Consider the following 9,857-nt stretch of genomic DNA (forward strand, 5'->3'; position numbering starts at 1 on the left):
ACGTTTCTAATTAAATCAATGGCAATATTCAAACCATATAGGTACTATTAACAATACGTTCATAAAGTCAATAAATGTATTTATAATATTTATGTTTAATGTATGATACTAAAGTTAAAAATAAAACTAAAGGTAATTGGTTATCCATGACATCAAATTACCTGTAGTGTAATTACTTATTTATCTATTTAAAAACTCTTAATTTGTAATACTTATATTTTATATTGTCTTATTGCCTAAATATCTACAAAACTAACGAACAATAAATATTTACATGTTTTATAATACAGAGTAAAAACTAAAAATTATTTTTATTTAACTATGTGGTAACTCGTATTAGTTTTTTTTTTTTTAATAAAAGTACTTTATACAAATGTGCAAGTAAATGCCAAATGGGTACCGCTCTGTTGTAAACTAGGTTTCGAGTGGGTCAATGTGACGGAAATTTGAATTCAATGATATATTATTACAATACAAAAACCGAATTTGAGTAGAAACGGTCTGTCAGTGTCAGTTTATAATAGTATATAATATCACTGAGTAAATATTTTCATGATATAATTTTTGATGTAGCTTTTAAAACCATATATTTTACTTTTAGTATTAAGGTAGATTTATTCATTTTTTCTGATTATATTAAATTTTTATATTATTTTTATTTAATTATTATACTAAAATGTATTTATTACCGTAACTTAAATCTTAATAGGTATATATATTTTTTATCTATTAACAATATTAACAAAATACTATTATGATTTCTAAAATACATTTTTAAAACAATAGGCTTAATATTATCAATATACTCATTCATATTATATAAATTTAATGTTTGTACAAGTAAATCGAATATGTCAATTATCAATCTACTATACTTATAGTAATAATAAAAATAATAAAAATATTTTAAACAATTGGTACGCACATAATCAAGCTTTTAACAAAGTATTTTCCCTTGGTTGAAATAAATACACATTTTGATACTTGATATTATAATATTTTATCTAAAAAACACCCATATTTTGTATTTACGTATTTATATCGAGATACACAAGTACAATAATTTAGTATTACTGTATTAGTTATAATAATTTGCAGGTCTGTATTTATTTTCAAATCGTTTTACCACTATAGAAACTCCAACGTAAAAATAATTGTTTTCCAATGAAATACATATTTATTTTTTGTTCTTTATCAATTTTTCTTTAGCCTCACACATTGTCTTCGCTTGTTTATTTCGTTGAAAATTATTTAAATATGTAAGACTCGTTATATCCAGATGCAATTGGCATTTATTGGAGTGTAAAACGATCAATGTATGTTCTATTTAAATCATCGTAACAGATCTATGGATCTGTTTGGACTATAGATTGTGTGAATTGTACAGCGTACACTGCTAGTTATGATGACCGAGACAACGTTCGTAAAAAAACTAAACAAAATACTAAAATGAAAATACATTGGACATGATGATACTTTTGATCGCCAACTTCCATGCCAACCATTGACGGCTAATGGTTGGCAAGTAGTATACAATCTGCGAGACGGGCCACAGGTGTAAAAATATGTGACAGTTATGAAGTTAGACAGCGATCCATAGTCGGCAGTTTATCAACGTTCGGGTCGTCCGGTTTGCTTATCTCCCTGCCACCAGCTTCACCACCGATAAGGCCATAGAAATTTTAATTGTATTGATTGTTTTTTAAATGAAAATAAATTAGAAAAACTTGAGTCTAAAATATTTACCTTAGAAGCTAATCCTTCTAATATTAATGAGTTTATACTACGGATGATAACTTTTCTGAAATCCTTGAGTGACAGGTAAGAAGTCGTAGTAATTTAGTTTTCTTCTTACTCGAGTTTCCTTATAATACTAATACAGATGATATGCAGTCTATTCTTGAAGTATTTCATCAAATTGATACTGATGTTAGTACTGTTATCTTACTACGTTTGGGCAAGATCTCAAATCAATGTCAACCAATATTCGTATTGCGTTACCAAACAAACACGATGTTTTCATGCAATTTGTTGAAAAATAAAAGCAAATTACGTCAATCTGAACACTTTAAACATGTTAGTTTTTCTACGAATTGTACATTACTTCAATGTAAACATTTTAAATCAAAACTGGATTTTGTGATAAATATAAAAGAAATCTGCTAGTAAAAATGATTTATATTGATTTATATACGGTGTGAATAATGTTAAAAAACTAAAATTTTATTACCAAAATATTAATAAACGGTAATCCTAAACTGAATGTTTTTACACGCAATTTTTTTTGATTAATCACGATGTACCTAATCATTTTATTTGAAAATTGGTTGCGTAATGGGAGTAGTAATAATGAACTCAGTTTATTTCCAACTTATTCAATTTTTCAATGTGATAGAGGGATTATAAATGTATTATCGGCACTAATAGAAACATCAAAGATGGGGGAATTTAAATTTAGGTCAAAAGTCATTTTAATTGTTATCGTATACTACTACAAAATAGTGATGTTGAACATTTGTTTTTCAACTATTGATAGGTTCATTTATTGTATTAATTGGTGCTATTCATATACCATCAAATATAAATGTATCAACTAATTAATATTTTAATTCTAAAATTATTATGTTAGGTATTACCTTCTTGGATTACACTGGATGGTTATCAATAATATAATTGTTCAGATAAGTGTTATTTTAGACATTTGGAAACCAAATGCATTTGAAAATTGTATCTTTATCTATAACAGTTAAAAGTTACAAAAAATAGTACAATTTTTATGTTTTTGTACCCAACATTATGTTATAACTAACAATGTATTGATTGTACAAAAACTGATGCTCGTTTAATGTTTCACGTATGTTAACGTATGTAGAAGCTATGCATATTTGCATATTTATACCATGTTAAGGTATTTTTTTTTTTTGAAAATCTGACAATGGCTTATTTTTATTTATTTAAAATACGGGACGAACCCTATAGTACAAGAATGACATTTACAATAATAATATATTATCGATAATATTAATATATATATATTCAATGACTAAAATAATAAGTCATACTGTGTGTAAAACAAAATTAAAAAGTGTGCAATACTGCAGTAACAGTAAAACACCGTATTAGTATATAACAGTATTTATTATAATATATTATATTATTATGTGTGTGTGTGTGTCGAATTAGTTTCGTTTAAAAATGTTCCTAACTCGTAACAAAATTAAATCATCAAAAAAAAAATTATTTCAATAAAACCGGAATTAATTTAGGTAATTAGATTTTAAAAAGGCTGATAATTTTAATTTTTACATCCCAAAAGTACAAACTTGCTTAAATTTGATATCCGAATCCACTTTTAAATTTTAAAATCGAACCATTTATTCAACTACTTATCGTATATACTGTATACAATCACACGAAACACACATCTTTGTAAAATCAATAAATTTATCGCTCCGTTCAAAATCTAAAAGTAGTAAATTATGTTGTACAAATAATCTTTTATTATATTATAGTCATAAAGAATTTATTTATTATAAATTAATTATCAAACTCGTATCTAATTAAATAATTGGGTAGTTATCTATGCACTGTGGTTACTATATTTAAAATAAAACGGCAGTTAATACCATAACATTAATATCCAATTGTAAAATAATTAAATTAAATTTGCTGTTTATTTATTTAAACAATAGTTTATCGAATGGTTTATTGCAATGAAAATAAATATGGTAATATATTAATATTATTCTTAAATTTAAACTTTATGTATTTTAAATTATTTAAATTATATAACTAAACAATTTTTTAATCTAACTATTTATAATACACTGTGTCTTGTATTGTGTAATAAATGAGTTTAAAATGTTCCCATAATAATTATTAATATTCTCGTACAAAAAAAAGTAATATTCAGACAATTAATTTTGTATTTACAATACCTTTTTTGTTTTTAATTTTTTAATTATTGCTTATCGTTGATTTGAATATAAATAGCACGATGAATATTAGAAAAACTACGAATATGTATGTACTTTATAATAAACATAACTTTTTATTGGATCATTTTTTAATATATTATTGTGAAAACAAATTTATATACTTCTTTTACGTGGACATAAACTACAATTCAAGGTATCTAGTTAGCGGAGAGCTTTCAAATGGTTATAATATGGCAATATATTATTATGATAATCTGTTCAAAAGGATCGAGGCCACCATTAATTCCTTCTTAAATTTAAATCCATTTTCACACTACAGTACAAACAATAATTAATATAATAACTTTAAAAGTTATAATCACTGCATAAGGCAATATAATAAAAACAAATTATAGCGTTTAAATAAATTAAATTATCCCAATAATTTTGTCAAAATAATGTTGTTTTTTTTACTTAATAAACGTAACATACGTCGTGTTAAAAGATAATATTTAAATGATTTTGTTTCATTACACTATCTCTGTTTCTAAAGACTAAAAGTAAAATATACACTTTGATGTTAGGTTTTATCAATGAGAAAATTGTACCTATAAATATAATAATTTATAAACTTAATTTTAAAAATTGCAATATGATATAATATTATGATTAAAACATACTAAATTGAATGTATTGATTTCATGATAAAAACAGTGCACTTATTTATCAGTAAAAAGCAATAATATTAACAATGAAATGAAATTATTATTCTCCATAATGTATTATTTATTTTTTCATGGTAAAATATAAATTTGCATAGTGGCAAAACTTGTAACAATTTTTTGAGCTTTCCTGCACTTATTGTTCACTAGATAGCGTTCTATAAATCAATGATTATAAACATTTCCTCGTTGAAATGTATTTCTTTTATTTATATACAATGTACATTGTACATGGATATAATTTTAAGTTAATTTTTATATTTTATTGTAAAATAATTCAAACAATTTATGATTATCTTTTTGGATTAATTACCTAATTCATTGTGGAAATCTAATAAACTAAAATCATAAACACAGAACTTAATAATCCATTTATTTACATACTGATTTTAGAACTTTTTAAGTATACTCTGAAATACTAATATTTTTATGTTATATTAGGTATATATTAAGAAATTTTGGAACTTTTTTAATGTTACTGAATACATATTTGAATGTCTACGAATATCAATAATAGATATCATTTCTGTACATTAACCATGACGTAAAGCATTTAATAACCCCATTTGTTATATCATAATATTATCGTTTATCAGTCAAATTTAGTCTAACGATGTTTTGAAACTTTTTAAACTCTTTGTACAAAGATTTCTGTTTTTTAGATGTTTTATTTAAATTAAATATTAATTTAAGATGATATTTTCTTTTGTATAATCATTAAAATAAAAAATAAAAATAATGTTTTATTTATTCATATTACTTTTTCTATAACTAACCAAACAGTTCAAATAAAAACAACATATATTCTTATTTTTTAAATGTATAAAATCACGTTTTAATATACATATAATCATAGGTCATAATTATGATTATGATGGATGTAACATTTACTTTATTTATTTTGTCATTTTGGTCATATAAATACGTTTGGTTTGTTTGTTTTTAATTCACGAGATTAAAAATTGAATTTACAATAAACTCATTTTAATTTTTAATGCTATTTCATTTATATTTATTTTGATTTTATTATATAATTAATTTTATAAGCTTTTGATTTATGTATTTATTTGTATAATGAACCTTAATTTTTAGATTATTTCTGTTCACTGACATTTTCGCTGTCCATGTAAATTATTATAATTTATAATATATTTTATTTATAAATGGTAGTGTAATTTTTTTTTTCACAACATAATTGTACGGTTATAATGTTATATTCTTTTTGTTTGACTATAATATCATTTGTGGTTCTATTTATTTTTCTATTCATTAATCTGATAGTACTGGTATTACAATTTGAGGTAAAACAGATTGAGTTAGAGACGTACAAGATAGTAGGCACTCAAATTACTACAGACTAGTGACACAAAAAAGTCGTAAGTAAAACATTATAAATTGAATAATTATTATATAGTGGAAATGATCTTATTATATTATTTAAATACACTTATTACGTATATAAATAAAAAAATAAATAAATAAATACGTATGAATATTAAATTCTATTACATTTTTTTTTAAATCTAAAATTACCTAATAGTTTCTTACGTAATATATCTACAATCTACATTATATATAATCAACCCGTATTTCATTCCTTGGCACAGTTTACTATAGTTTGTAAAATCTGTATTAAAATGTATTCCTGACACAGTATAGCTATAAAAAATGTTGTTTCCATGGAAATGGTAAGCTAGTGTTAAAATATCATACGTCTTCCGTCTTACAATTATTATGTAATGCCACTAGTGTTTGAAAATTGTATGAAATATAAAAATATGATATTTTTTATATTTTTTATTGTTACTTGAAAATTTTTCAATATTTTAATGAAATTTGTTCTTCTCTTTTTTAAAAAATATTATAAAAATAGTTTAAAATATTTATATTAATAAAAAAAAAAAACAAATACAAACTAATACTTAAATTATATAATATCATGCAGAAATAAAGGATATTTACATTATTTCAAAATTTTATATTAATATAATTCATAATTTATAACGTTATACAATGCTAAAATACGTTTGTACGATTTTACTGCAAGTGCACTAACGAACTGTCTCATCTATCGTAATAACATAATATAAGTCTTCAAAGGGAACTAAATTATGTAATATTTATTTATTTAAATAAACATACTATATAGGGAGAATTAATTCTCACTCGGTTTCTCTTTATGCGGCGGCTTAAAATTGAAAGAAAAAGTTTCTACTGACATAACTCAAGACTTTGATGTCAAATATTTATTTCTTCTGGAGTTAATATTTTGATTGTTTCGATAATTCTAAATGTTTCGACGGATTCAAAAGGTTTGATTGGAATGAATCGATTAATGCCGGTGGTTTGTTTGGACCCTGTGGTAACCGCAAATATGATGAATCCTAAATAATTATATTGGACAATGAAATTCGCCAGACACGTGATTTGCTAAGCATAGCTCTGAGCTTTTATGGTTATGGAACCTAATATCTGTATGTTCTATATACTTACTGAAATATCGTACCTACACGAGTTACAAAGTACAACAATAAATTGAAATTTTTATAATGCTGTAACGATGTAAAAATGTTTGTAATAATTGAATCTATATGAAATTAATTATGTAATGTTTAGTAAATGCTAACATAAATATTTAGAAAACATTTAAAGTCTCTAAAAATTAAGCTTTAAAAGTCTTAAGTTCTTTCATCTCTGAATTAAAAAAAAAAAATCAATTTTGTCGAAAACTGTTGTTTTTATTTTTATATCGTTGTTTTGTTACTTCTTTATTTATTATGTTCTGAACAATTACAATTCTAGAATTTTTTTTTAACCTTTAAGTTATACCTACTGGATTAAGACTTGGTTAACTTTCATTCCAGATTCGCCTATAGTATTATATATTTTAGGTAAATGATGGTTATATATATTAAAAATTATTTTCACTTAGTCAATTTTGGTGAACATGGGGACTTGTGGGTTCCAGGGAGATCATACAATTTCTGGACTTAAAAATTTTATATATTATACATTGTGAATATTTGATGTGGTGATAGAATAAAAAATATCACTGTAAATTATTTACAAGATATTATTTAAGCAATGAAGTACTTTATTTGTTATAATCTAGTGAATTTTATAATATAAGTAAAATGGAATATTTAAATACTTGATTTAGTATAAAATCTAAAAAAGAAGACTAATTTTAAAAAATTTAAAGTTCACTAAGTATATTATTTTTTGTTTTATTTAGGTGCCTAAATGATAAAAACAAAATAATTTGATTATTGGAAAGACTATGGTAATAATTGATTAGAGCTTTGTATAGGTAGCTATTTAATTTAATTCTAAGCAAACGTTAAAATATTCACTACATAAGGGGTCAATAGTCTTATAAGAGCCTTATAGTGGACGGTTAAACTTTCCGACAATGTAAAATTCACTATTTTGTTTTATATATATGCAAAAAACATTAATATCGCCTTCGTTTGATAGATATAAATATAAATAAAATGACTACATTTTTTATAGGTACGCAAATATATGTAATATCAACTTGAAGCTAAACTTTAACTGATTGTTCTTTTTATAGAACTAAAAACTAATTTATAGATATTGTATAATATATTTAAGTTAATAGCTATTAGTATTGTTTAGACTTAAATGAAAAAAAAAACTTTGTACAATGTTGAAATTCTATTTAATTGTTATATTATTTTAAATTCCATAAGCACTATAATGTTTAAAACAAAATATGTGAAGTTTAAATTATCGAATATGTTGTTACTACATTTGAATCTATTATTTAACACCTCGTATTCAATGTTAGTAACAAAAGCTTTATATCTCTCTTGCAAAAGTTGTTAATGTTAATTAGTGTGAGTTTTATTTAAATAACATTGTTTTTTTTAAATTTTTTTTTAACAATTGTTCGTTTAGAAATAATACAAAACAATTTGTCTACGCTACAGTTTATATTGTTTTTCAACAATTAAAAATACGAGGTATTCTTATCCGTTTAAATTTTTATAATTATTTTTAATATTTTAATAAAGTTCATGCAGACGATAAAAATAAATTGGGTACCTTTTTCATATTCTTAAATAAAATATAGTATTTTTTGATTTTAAAATTAAATTTTAAACTTAATATTTTCTTTTTACATAGATATATAAAACAGTTAACGACTATTTTTTTTAAAACGAATTTAATAATGATGCCAATAGAAATAAAAAAATAAACATCGTCCAAATAGATGGAAAGTATTGATAGTATAAATTGATCAACATGCGTATTTATTACTACTGCATTATTAATTAATATACCAATATAACTTAATTTAATTAAAAAAAATAAAAATAAAAGAGGCAGACTTAAAATAGATATTGCATAATCGTTTGTACTGTTCAATATTTTCATTTTACTTTATACATTAACTACTTATATATATTATAATACTCGTGGCTATACAGTCGATTTCGATTTATACGTTCGTTCTACCTATATAACATTGCTCGACCTGCACTTAAGACCGTCATACACCACTGAATCAGATAGATTAATGGACGAGAAAATTTAATTTATGTTTTCTTACGACCATAAGACAGCTCGTCAACGTGCGTACCTATATTCTTGCGGTGTCGCGGTCGGTGCAGGTAAATTTAACGTCACGCGATCCGTATTTGTTTGTTTTTTACTAGTATGCCATTGTGTCTATGTTTTCAAAGAATTGATATTATATAGGACGTGTATATATTGTCATGGTTTAAATCGAGCGAGGTGGATGATGACGATCGGTGATGATTAATAACAGCCCGACGACAACGGTCTGTCGTAGAGGTAATAATACAATGACGAAGGGAAGGTTTTTCGGGGAACGCGAAAAAAAATTAGACAAACAACTTAAAATATAAAGGTCAGATTTAATTACTTGCTCGAGATCCGTCCGCGGGGTAACTGGCTGAGACGAGTGATAGAGCGTCTCTGTGTGTGTAGGTCACACTCAGTTGTCTATAAAATGTAATATAATAATAATACTCTGTAAAGTTTATATAATATAACCATCTAATATTATGTGTACAATAGCAATCACGTTGAAAACTTTATACAATGTACTTATAATAGAATATTGTACATTATAGTTATAATAATAAACCTCAGCAACCTTTGGAAAATAATTCTACATGCCTAAATTTCAAACAATATAGTATAAAGTTTACTCTCGAGAATAGTACAA

This window comes from Aphis gossypii, chromosome 2 (assembly GCF_020184175.1).
Source record: "Aphis gossypii isolate Hap1 chromosome 2, ASM2018417v2, whole genome shotgun sequence".
In the NCBI taxonomy this organism is placed as follows: domain Eukaryota; kingdom Metazoa; phylum Arthropoda; class Insecta; order Hemiptera; family Aphididae; genus Aphis; species Aphis gossypii.